Source organism: Mesoplodon densirostris, chromosome 1 (genome assembly GCF_025265405.1).
Source record: "Mesoplodon densirostris isolate mMesDen1 chromosome 1, mMesDen1 primary haplotype, whole genome shotgun sequence".
In the NCBI taxonomy this organism is placed as follows: domain Eukaryota; kingdom Metazoa; phylum Chordata; class Mammalia; order Artiodactyla; family Ziphiidae; genus Mesoplodon; species Mesoplodon densirostris.
The window spans coordinates 197,653,195-197,662,457 of record NC_082661.1 but is presented as its reverse complement, the minus strand read 5'-3'; positions in this window follow the sequence as shown (position 1 = coordinate 197,662,457).

Sequence of the window (9,263 nt, the reverse complement as noted above, 5' to 3'; positions counted from 1 at the left end):
CGTTACGACCCAGGAAGAAATAGTTTACCCCCTGAAAGAACTGCCACACTTTTCTAATATATCTCACATGTGGGAGTTTATTCTAAAGATGTTAAAACCAGAAGAGTGGAATATAACACTAGGTCAGGCCAAATGTATTGATATGAGTGCACTTACCGGAAAGCTTTCCTGGCATAATGTGGAGGAGGGAATGCAAAGGCTTAGGGAGATAAGAATGTTGGACCTGATTTATCACATGCACTCTGTACATCCACCTCCCAGTTATGTTCCAGGAAAAGAGCCAGGAGACAAGTCCCTTCACTAAGGCACCTACATTCTTGGAAATCTCTGTCACTCTCTTTTATAGGCTAGGCGTGACTGTAGAGGGGTCACTATCTAGAGGAGCCCACTGATTTCAGTGGGGATGATGGGACCCCAGAATAGCAGAGGCCAAGTGGCAGCATTTAACCATCAAAGACAAGGTGTGTCTACCATAAAGGATGGCAATGACATCAGAAATCAGAATGCTTTGGCTCACAAAGATCTCTGGCCAGGGCTAACTGATCAAAATGGATGGGCAGCCTGCCATATGGTTTGATTTCTATTACAGGGAAAACTCTAGGACTGGTAGCCAAAAACTTGGCTGGAGTTGTTCTAGTGGCGAGTCACTGCCTTTCACTTTGGATTTCTCGACCTAAGTGAATTTACAGACTCAGAAGTCTTTGAATGAAGAGTGTTGCTTATGACCCCTCCTAATCAGAGCCTCACAGGAAAAGGAATTCTGGGCCACCACACCTAGCAAAGGGCAGATCAGGGATTTGAGTTCCAGCCCTACTCTTAATCATTATTATCTTTTATCCCCATACAATATACAAGGTAATAAAACCATCAGCCTTGCTCTGCATAACATGTAAGTCCAGCTGAAGCTCACCATGCTGTGGGTGTTGAGAAGGGCACATGGCGTTCTAGATCCTAAGCAGCAAACCTGCAATTGAGAGGGGAATGATTATGGCTGCTTCTCCTCTTTTCTTCTTTGGGAAAAGAGGATCCTAGGAACTTGTAGATGGAGCACAGTTCCTGGTGCCTGATTGTTCATGGTGTTGCTGTACTCATAAACTCAGACCTTTTATGGCTGGCATGTAAGACCTCCTTACTCCCCAGCTAGGTTGACTAAATGTCCTGGTTTACCCAGAACTGAGGTGTTTCCAGTGACTTTGGACTTTCCATGCTACAACTAGGGAAATTCCGGGCAAACCAGAACTGGCATATTCCAGTAATCCAGCTACAATTCCAGCAGATGTATTGCCTAGGAGTACAAGAAAACAGAAAGGTGAATTGCTCAGATCTTATCTGATTTTGGCTCCATTTCATGATAGAATCAAGTGTGTTAATTTGTATGTAATTTTCTGATAAAATATCCTCTAAATTTTATATGTCTTTTAGCCATTAGTAATGATTCCAATCAGAAAATGGTAAAATATTTACTATAAAACTCAATGGATGACTAATTCATGTAAAGCAGCCTCACAGCCCCAAATTACACAACCTGTCTTAGACAAATGACTTCAAAATAATTTCCTCAGCATTTTCAGAATATCTTTTTTTTCCACCTGTATACTTTATTTATTTATTTTTTAACATCTTTATTGGAGTATAATTGCTTTACAATGTTGTGTTAGTTTCTGCTGTATAACAAAGTGAATCAGCTATACATATACATATATCCTCATATCTCTTCCTGCTTGCATCTCCCTCCCACCCTCCCTATCCCACCCCTCTAGGTGGTCACAAAGCACCGAGCTGATCTCTCTGTGCTATGTGGCTGCTTCCCACTAGCTATCTATTTTACATGTGGTAGTGTATATATATCCGTGTCACTCTCTCACTTTGTCCCAGGTTACCCTTCCCCCTCCCCGTGTCCTCAAGTCCATTCTCTATGTCTGCGTCTTTATTCCTGTCCTGCCCCTAGGTTCTTCAGAGCCATTTTTATTTTTTAGATTCCATATAGATGTGTTAGCATACGGTATTTGTTTTTCTCTTTCTGACTTACTTCACTCTGTGTGACAGACTCCAGGTCCATCTACCTCACTACAAATAACTCAATTTCATTTCTTTTTATGGCTGAGTAATATTCCATTGTATACCTGTGCCACATCTTCTTTATCCATTCGTCTGTTGACGGACACTTAAGTTGCTTCCACATCCTGGCTATTGTAAATAGAGCTGCAATGAACATTGTGGTACATGACTCTTTTTGAATTATGGTTTTCTCAGGGTATATGCCCAGTAGTGGGATTGCTGGGTCGTATCGTAGTTCTGTTTTTAGTAAGGAAACTCCATACTGTTCTCCATAGTGGCTGTATCAATTTACATTCCCACCAACAGTGCAAGAGGATTCCCTTTTCTCCACACCCTCACCAACATTTATTGTTTGTAGATTTTTTGATGAAGGCCATTCTGACTGGTGTAAAGTGATACCTCATTGTAGTTTTGATTTGCATTTCTCTAATGATTAGTGATGTTGAGCATCCTTTCATGTGTTTGTTGGCAATCTGTGTATCTTCTTTGGAGAAAAGTCTATTTAGGTCTTCTGCCCATTTTTGGATTGGGATTTTTTTTTTTTTGATATTGAGCTGCATGAGCTGCTTATAAATTTTGGAGATTAATCTTTTGTCAGTTGCTTCATTTGCAAATATTTTCTCCCATTCTGAGGGTTGTCTTTTGGTCTTGTTTATGGTTTCCTTTGCTGTGCAAAAGCTTTGAAGTTTCATTAGATCCCATATGTTTATTTTTGTTTTTATTTCCATTTCTCTAGGAGGTGGGTTAAAAAGAATCGTACTGTGATTTATGTCATGTAGTGTTCTTCCTATGTTTTCCTCTAAGAGTTTTATAGTGTCTGGCCTTACATTTAGGTCTTTAATCCATTTTGAGTTTATTTTTGTGTATGGTGTTAGGGAGTGTTCTAATTTCATTCTTTTAGATGTAGCTGTCCAGTTTTCCCAGCACCACTTATTGAAGAGGCTGTCTTTTCTCCATTGTATATCCTTGCCTCCTTTGTCAAAGATAAGGTGATCATTTGTGCATGGGTTTATCTCTGGGCTTTCTATCCTTTTCCATTGATCTATATTTCTGTTTTTGTGTCAGTATCATACTGTCTTGGTTACTGTAGCTTTGTAGTATAGTCTGAAGTCTGGGAGCCTGATTCCTCCAGCTCCGTTTTTCTTTCTCACGGTTGCTTTGGCTATTCAGGGTCTTTTGTGTTTACATATACATTGTGAAATTTTTTGTTATAGTTCAGTGAAAAATGCTAGTGGTAGTTTGATAGGGACTGCATTGAATCTGTATATTGCTTTGAGTAGTGTTGTCATTTTCACAATATCTTTTTTTTACAAAATATTTTTATCAATTGGGTTCTGTCTCACTAATACTTTATTTTTTAATATTTATTTATTTTTTAGGCTGTGCCAGGTCTTAGTTGAAGCACATGGGATCTCTGTTGCAGCATGCATGATCTTTAGCTGCGGCATGTGGACTTCTTAGTTACAGCATGGGGACTCTTGGTTGCAGCATGCATGTGGTATCTACTTCCCCGACCAGGGATGAAACCCGGGCCCTGTGCACTGGGAGCATGGAGTCTTACCCACTGGACCAGCAGGGAAGTCCCAGAATATCTTAACACTGGTAAATGTCTATAACTATGGAGAGGAACATATAGTATGTAAGTAAATTCAGTGCACAAGTGATGTGAAAACTCTTTTTTAGGCTTTCTTTCAACAGCTGCCTGCTGACTTTTTTCCTTTAAAAAAATTATTTCAGTTCTCTTTTTTTCCCCTTTGTGCCTTCATATAGAAAGGTTGATAATCAGTTGAATGTCTAAAAGGCAGACAGCTGATAAAGGACATGAAAAAAGTAATTTTTTTCTATCCCAGAATCACAGTCTTAAGGATTTTAAATTTCAGAACAACCCCAGCAGTTGTCTGTCCCTGTACCTGCAATTACCTAATGGAGAGATAGTGCATTGTGACATGTTAAGAATGCTAGTTAAAATGTAAAAGTATTTGTTACTGGTTTACTTCTTAAAATAAAAAAATGATAATAAAGTGAAGAAGATTCAAAGTCTCCCAACCTACAGCTCTGTTGTGAGAAACTAATGATAATAACCAACACCTATCTGGTTCTTCTGTGTTCCAGGTATTGTTCTAAGCACTTTGCACCTATTAACTCATTTGATAGGCAGGAAAAAGAGGAAAAGAGAGGTTGAGTAATGAGTACAAGGTCACACAGGTGGTAACTGATGGTGGTGAGATACAGCCCCCCATGATCAGTCCAGAGTCCTTGCTTTAACCGTCAGTCATATTGCCCTTTCACAGGCAATAACACAGTCACATGCAAAGGAATTGAAAAGGACTGTATCAGTGGTCCTGTACTTTGAGCTAGGACTGAAGCAAAAAAATAAGAACCACTTTAATTTATAATAAAGACCTAGAAACAGGAAGTGGACATCCCCAAATGGTGTGAGATAAGGGTGGAACCCCATAAAAGGGATCAAGGTCATCCTGGAAATATTCCCCTGGCACAGAGGTTAGCTCTTATGGCCGTCCTTAGAGGAGGGAACCAGAAATTGACATGAGGACTTTTAGAATTGTGTAAAGTGCAGAATGGATTCAGTCATTTTTAAATACCTTTGTCTTCTTCAAAAGATCCTGAATTACAGAATCTCTCTGGGAAAAATTTTATGTTGATAACTGGACAGAATGAACCCTACATGATAATTATTATCTTTATTCTGTTTTTTTTTAAATTTTATATTATTTATTTTTTATACAGCAGGTTCTTATTAACCATCAATTTTATACACATCAGTGTATACCTGTCAATCCCAATCTCCCAATTCATCCCACCACCCACATTCCCCCACCGCTTTCCCCCCTTTCTGTCCATATGTTTGTTCTCTACATCTGTGTCTCAATTTCTGCCCTGCAAACCAGATCATGTGTACCATTTTTCTAGGTTCCACATATATACGATAATATACGATATTTGTTTTTCTCTTTCTGACTTACTTCACTCTCTATGACAGTCTCTAGATCCGTCCGTGTCTCTACAAATGACCCAATTTTGTTCCTCTTTGTGGCTGAGTAATATTCCATTGTACATATGTACCACATCTTCTTTATCCATTCATCTGTCGATGGACATTTAGGTTGTTTCCATGACCTGGCTATTGTAAATAGTGCTGCAATGAACTTTGGGGTGCATGTGTCTTTTTGAATTATGGTTTCCTCTGGGTATATGCCCAGTAGTGGGATTGCTGGATCATATGGTAATTCTATGTTTAGTTGGTTTTTTTTGTTTTTTTGTTTGTTTGTTTGTTTTTTTGTGGTACGCGGGCCTCTCACTGTTGTGGCCTCTCCCGTTGCGGAGCACAGGCTCCGGATGCACAGGCTCAGCGGCCATGGCTCAAGGGTCCAGCCGCTCCGCAGCATGTGGGATCTTCCCAGACCAGGGCACGAACCCGCGTCCCCGCATTAGTGGGCGGACTCTCAACCTCTGTGCCACCAAGGAAGCCCCTATGTTTAGTTTTTTAAGGAACCTCCATACTGTTCTCCATAGTGGTGTATCAATTTACATTCCCATCAACAGTGCAAAAGGGTTCCCTTTTCTCCACACCCTCTCCAGCATTTGTTGTTTGTACATTTTCTGATGATGCCCATTCTAACTGGTGCGAGGTGATACCTCATTGTAGTTTTGATTTGCATTTCTCTAATAATTAGTGATGTTGAGCAGCTTTTCATGTGCTTCTTGGCCATCTGTATGTCTTCTTTGGAGAAATGTCTATTTAGGTCTTCGGCCCATTTTTGGATTGGGTTGTTTATTTTTTTACTGTTGAGCTGCATGAGCTGTTTATATATTTTGGAGATTAATCCGTTGTCCATTGATTCGTTTGCAAATATTTTCTCCCATTCTGAGGGTTGTCTTTTCGTCTTCTTTACAATTTCTGTTCCTGTGTAAAAGCTTTTAAGTTTCATTAGGTCCCATTTGTTTATTTTTTTTTATTTCCATTACTCTAGGAGGTGGATCAAAAAACATCTTGCTGTGATTTATGTCAAAGAGTGTTCTTCCTATGTTTTTCTCTAAGAATTTTACAGTGTCCAGTCTTACATTTAGGTATCGAGTCCATTTTAAGTTTATTTCTATGTATGGTGTTAAGGAGTGTTCTAATTTCATTATTTTACATACAGCTGTCCAGTTTTCCCAGTACCACTTATTGAAGAGACTGTCTTTTCTCCATTGTATATCCTTACTACCTTTGTCATAGATTAGTTGACCATAGGTGCGTGGGTTTACCTCTGGGCTTTCTATCTTGTTCCATTGATCTATGTTTCTGTTTTTGTGCCAGTACCATATTGTCTTGATTACTGTAGCTTTGTAGTATAGTCTGAAGTCAGGGAGTCTGATTCCTCCAGCTCCGTTTTTTCCCCTCAAGACTGCTTTGGCTAATCGGGGTCTTTTGTATCTCCATACAAATTTAAAATTTTTTTGTTCTAGTTCTGTAAAAACTGCCATTGGTAATTTGATAGGGATTGCATTGAATCTGTAGATTGCTTCGGGTAGTAGAGTCATTTTCACAATATTGATTCTTCTAATCCAAGAACATGATATATCTCTCCATCTGTTGCTATCATCTTTAATTTCTTTCATCAGTGTCTTATAGTTTTCTGCATACAGGTATTTTGTCTCCCTAGGTAGGTTTATTCCTAGATATTTTCTTCTTTTTGTTGCAATGATAAGTGGGAGTGTTTCCTTAATTTCTCTTTCAGATTTTTCATCATTAGTGTATAGGAATGCAAGAGATTTCTGTGCATTAATTTTCTATCCTGCAACTTTACCAAATTCATTAATTAGCTCTAGGAGTGTTCTGGTGGCATCTTTAGGTTTCTCTATGTATAGTATCATGTCATCTGCAAACAGGGACAGTTTACTTCTTCTTTTCCAATTTGTATTCTTTTTATTTCTTTTTCTTCTCTGATTGCCATTGCTAGGACTTCCAAAACTATGTTGAATAATAGTGGTGAGAGTAGACATCCTTGTCTTGTTCCTGATCTTACAGGAAATGCTTTCAGGTTTTCACCATTGAGAATGATGTTTGCTGTGGGTTTGTCATATATGGCCTTTATTATGTTGAAGTAGGTTCCCTCTATGCCCACTTTCTGGAGAGTTTTATCATAAATGGGTGCTGAATTTTGTCAAAAGCTTTTTCTGCATCTATTGAGATGGTCATATGGTTTTTATTCTTCAGTTTGTTAATATTGTGTATCACATTGATTGATTTGCATTTATTGAAGAATCCTTGCATCCCTGGGATAAATCCCACTTGATCATGGTGTATGATCCTTTTAATGTGTTATTGGATTCTGTTTGCTAGCATTTTGTTGAGGATTTTTGCATCTATATTCATCAGTGATATTGGTCTGTAATTTTTTTTTTGTAGTATCTTTGTCTGGTTTTGGTATCAGGGTGATGGTGGCCTCATAGAATGAGTTTGGGAGTGTTCCTTCCTCTGCAATTTTTTGGAAGAGTTTGAGAAAGATGGGTGTTACCTCTTCTCTAAGGGTTTGATAGAATTCACCTGTGAAGCCATCTGGTCCTGGACTTTTGTTTGTTGGAAGATTTTTAACCACATTTTCAGTTTCCTGACTTGTGAGTGGTCTGTTCATATTTTCTGTTTCTTCCTGGTTCAGTCTTGGAAGCTTATACCTTTCTAAGAATTTGTCCATTTCTTCCATGTGGTCCATTTTATTGGCATAGTGTTGCTTGTAGTAGTCTCTTAGGATGCTTTGTATTTCTGTGGTGCCCGTTGTAACTTCTCCTTTTTCATTTCTAATTTTATTGATTTGAGTCCTCTCCCTCTTTTTCTTGATGAGTCTGGCTAATGGTTTATCAATTTTGTTTATCTTCGCAAAGAACCAGCTTTCAGTTTTATTGATCTTTGCTATTGTTTTCTTTGTTTCTAATTCATTTATTTCTGCTCTGATCTTTATGATTTCTTTCCTTCTGCTAACTTTGGGTTGTGTTTGTTCTTCTTTCTCTAGTTCCTTTAGGTGTAAGGTTAGATTGTTTACTTGAGATTTTTCTTGTTTCTTGAGGTAGGCTTGTATAACTATAAACTTCCCTCTTAGGACTGCTTTTGCTGCATCCAATACGTTTTGGATCATCTTGTTTTCATTATCATTTGTCTCTAGGTATTTGCTGATTTCCTCTTTGATTCCTTCAGTGATCTCTTGGTTGTTTAGTAATGTATTGTTTAGCCTACATGTGTTTGTGTTTTTTACATTTTTTCCCTGTAAATCATTTCTAATCTCATATCATTGTGGTCACAAAAGATGCTTGATATGATTTCAACTGTCTTAAATTTACTGAGGCTGATTTTTGACCCAGATGTGATCTATTTTGGAGAATGTTCCATGCGCACTGGAGAGGAAAGTGTAGTCCGCTGTTTTTGCATGGAATGTCCTATAAATATCAATTAAATCTATCTGGTCTATTGTGTCATTTAAAGCTTCTGTTTCCTTATTTATTTTCATTTTGGATGATCTGTCCGTTGGTGTAGGTGAGGTGTTAAAGTCCCCCACTATTATTGTGTTACTGTCGATTTCCTCTTTTATAGCTGTTAGCATTTACCTTATGTATTGAGGTGGTCCTATGTTGGGTGCATATATATTTATAATCATTATATCTTCTTCTTGGATTGATCCCTTGATCATTATGTACTGTCCTTCCTTGTCTCTTGTAACATTCTTTATTTTAAAGTCTATTTTATCTTATATGAATATGGTTATTCCAGCTTTCTTTTGATTTCCATTTGCATGGAATATCTTTTTCCATCTCCTCACTTTGTCTGTATGTTTCCCTAGGTCTGAATTGGATCTCTTGTCGACAGCATATATATGGATCTTGTTTTGTATCCATGCAGCAAGCCTGTGTCTTTTGGTTGGAGCATTTAATCCATTCACGTTTAAGGTAATTATCGATATGTATGTTCCTATGACCATTTTCTTAATTGTTTTGGTGTTGTTTTTGTAGGTCCTTTTCTTCTCTTGTGTTTCCCACTTAGAGAAATTCCTTTAGCATTTGTTGTAGAGCTGGTTTGGTGGTGCTGAATTCTCTTAGCTTTTGCTTGTTTGTAAAGCTTTTGATTTCTCCATCTAATCTGAATGATATCCTTGCTGGGTAGAGTAATGTTGGTTGTAGGTTCTTCCCTTTCATCACTTTAAGTATATCAT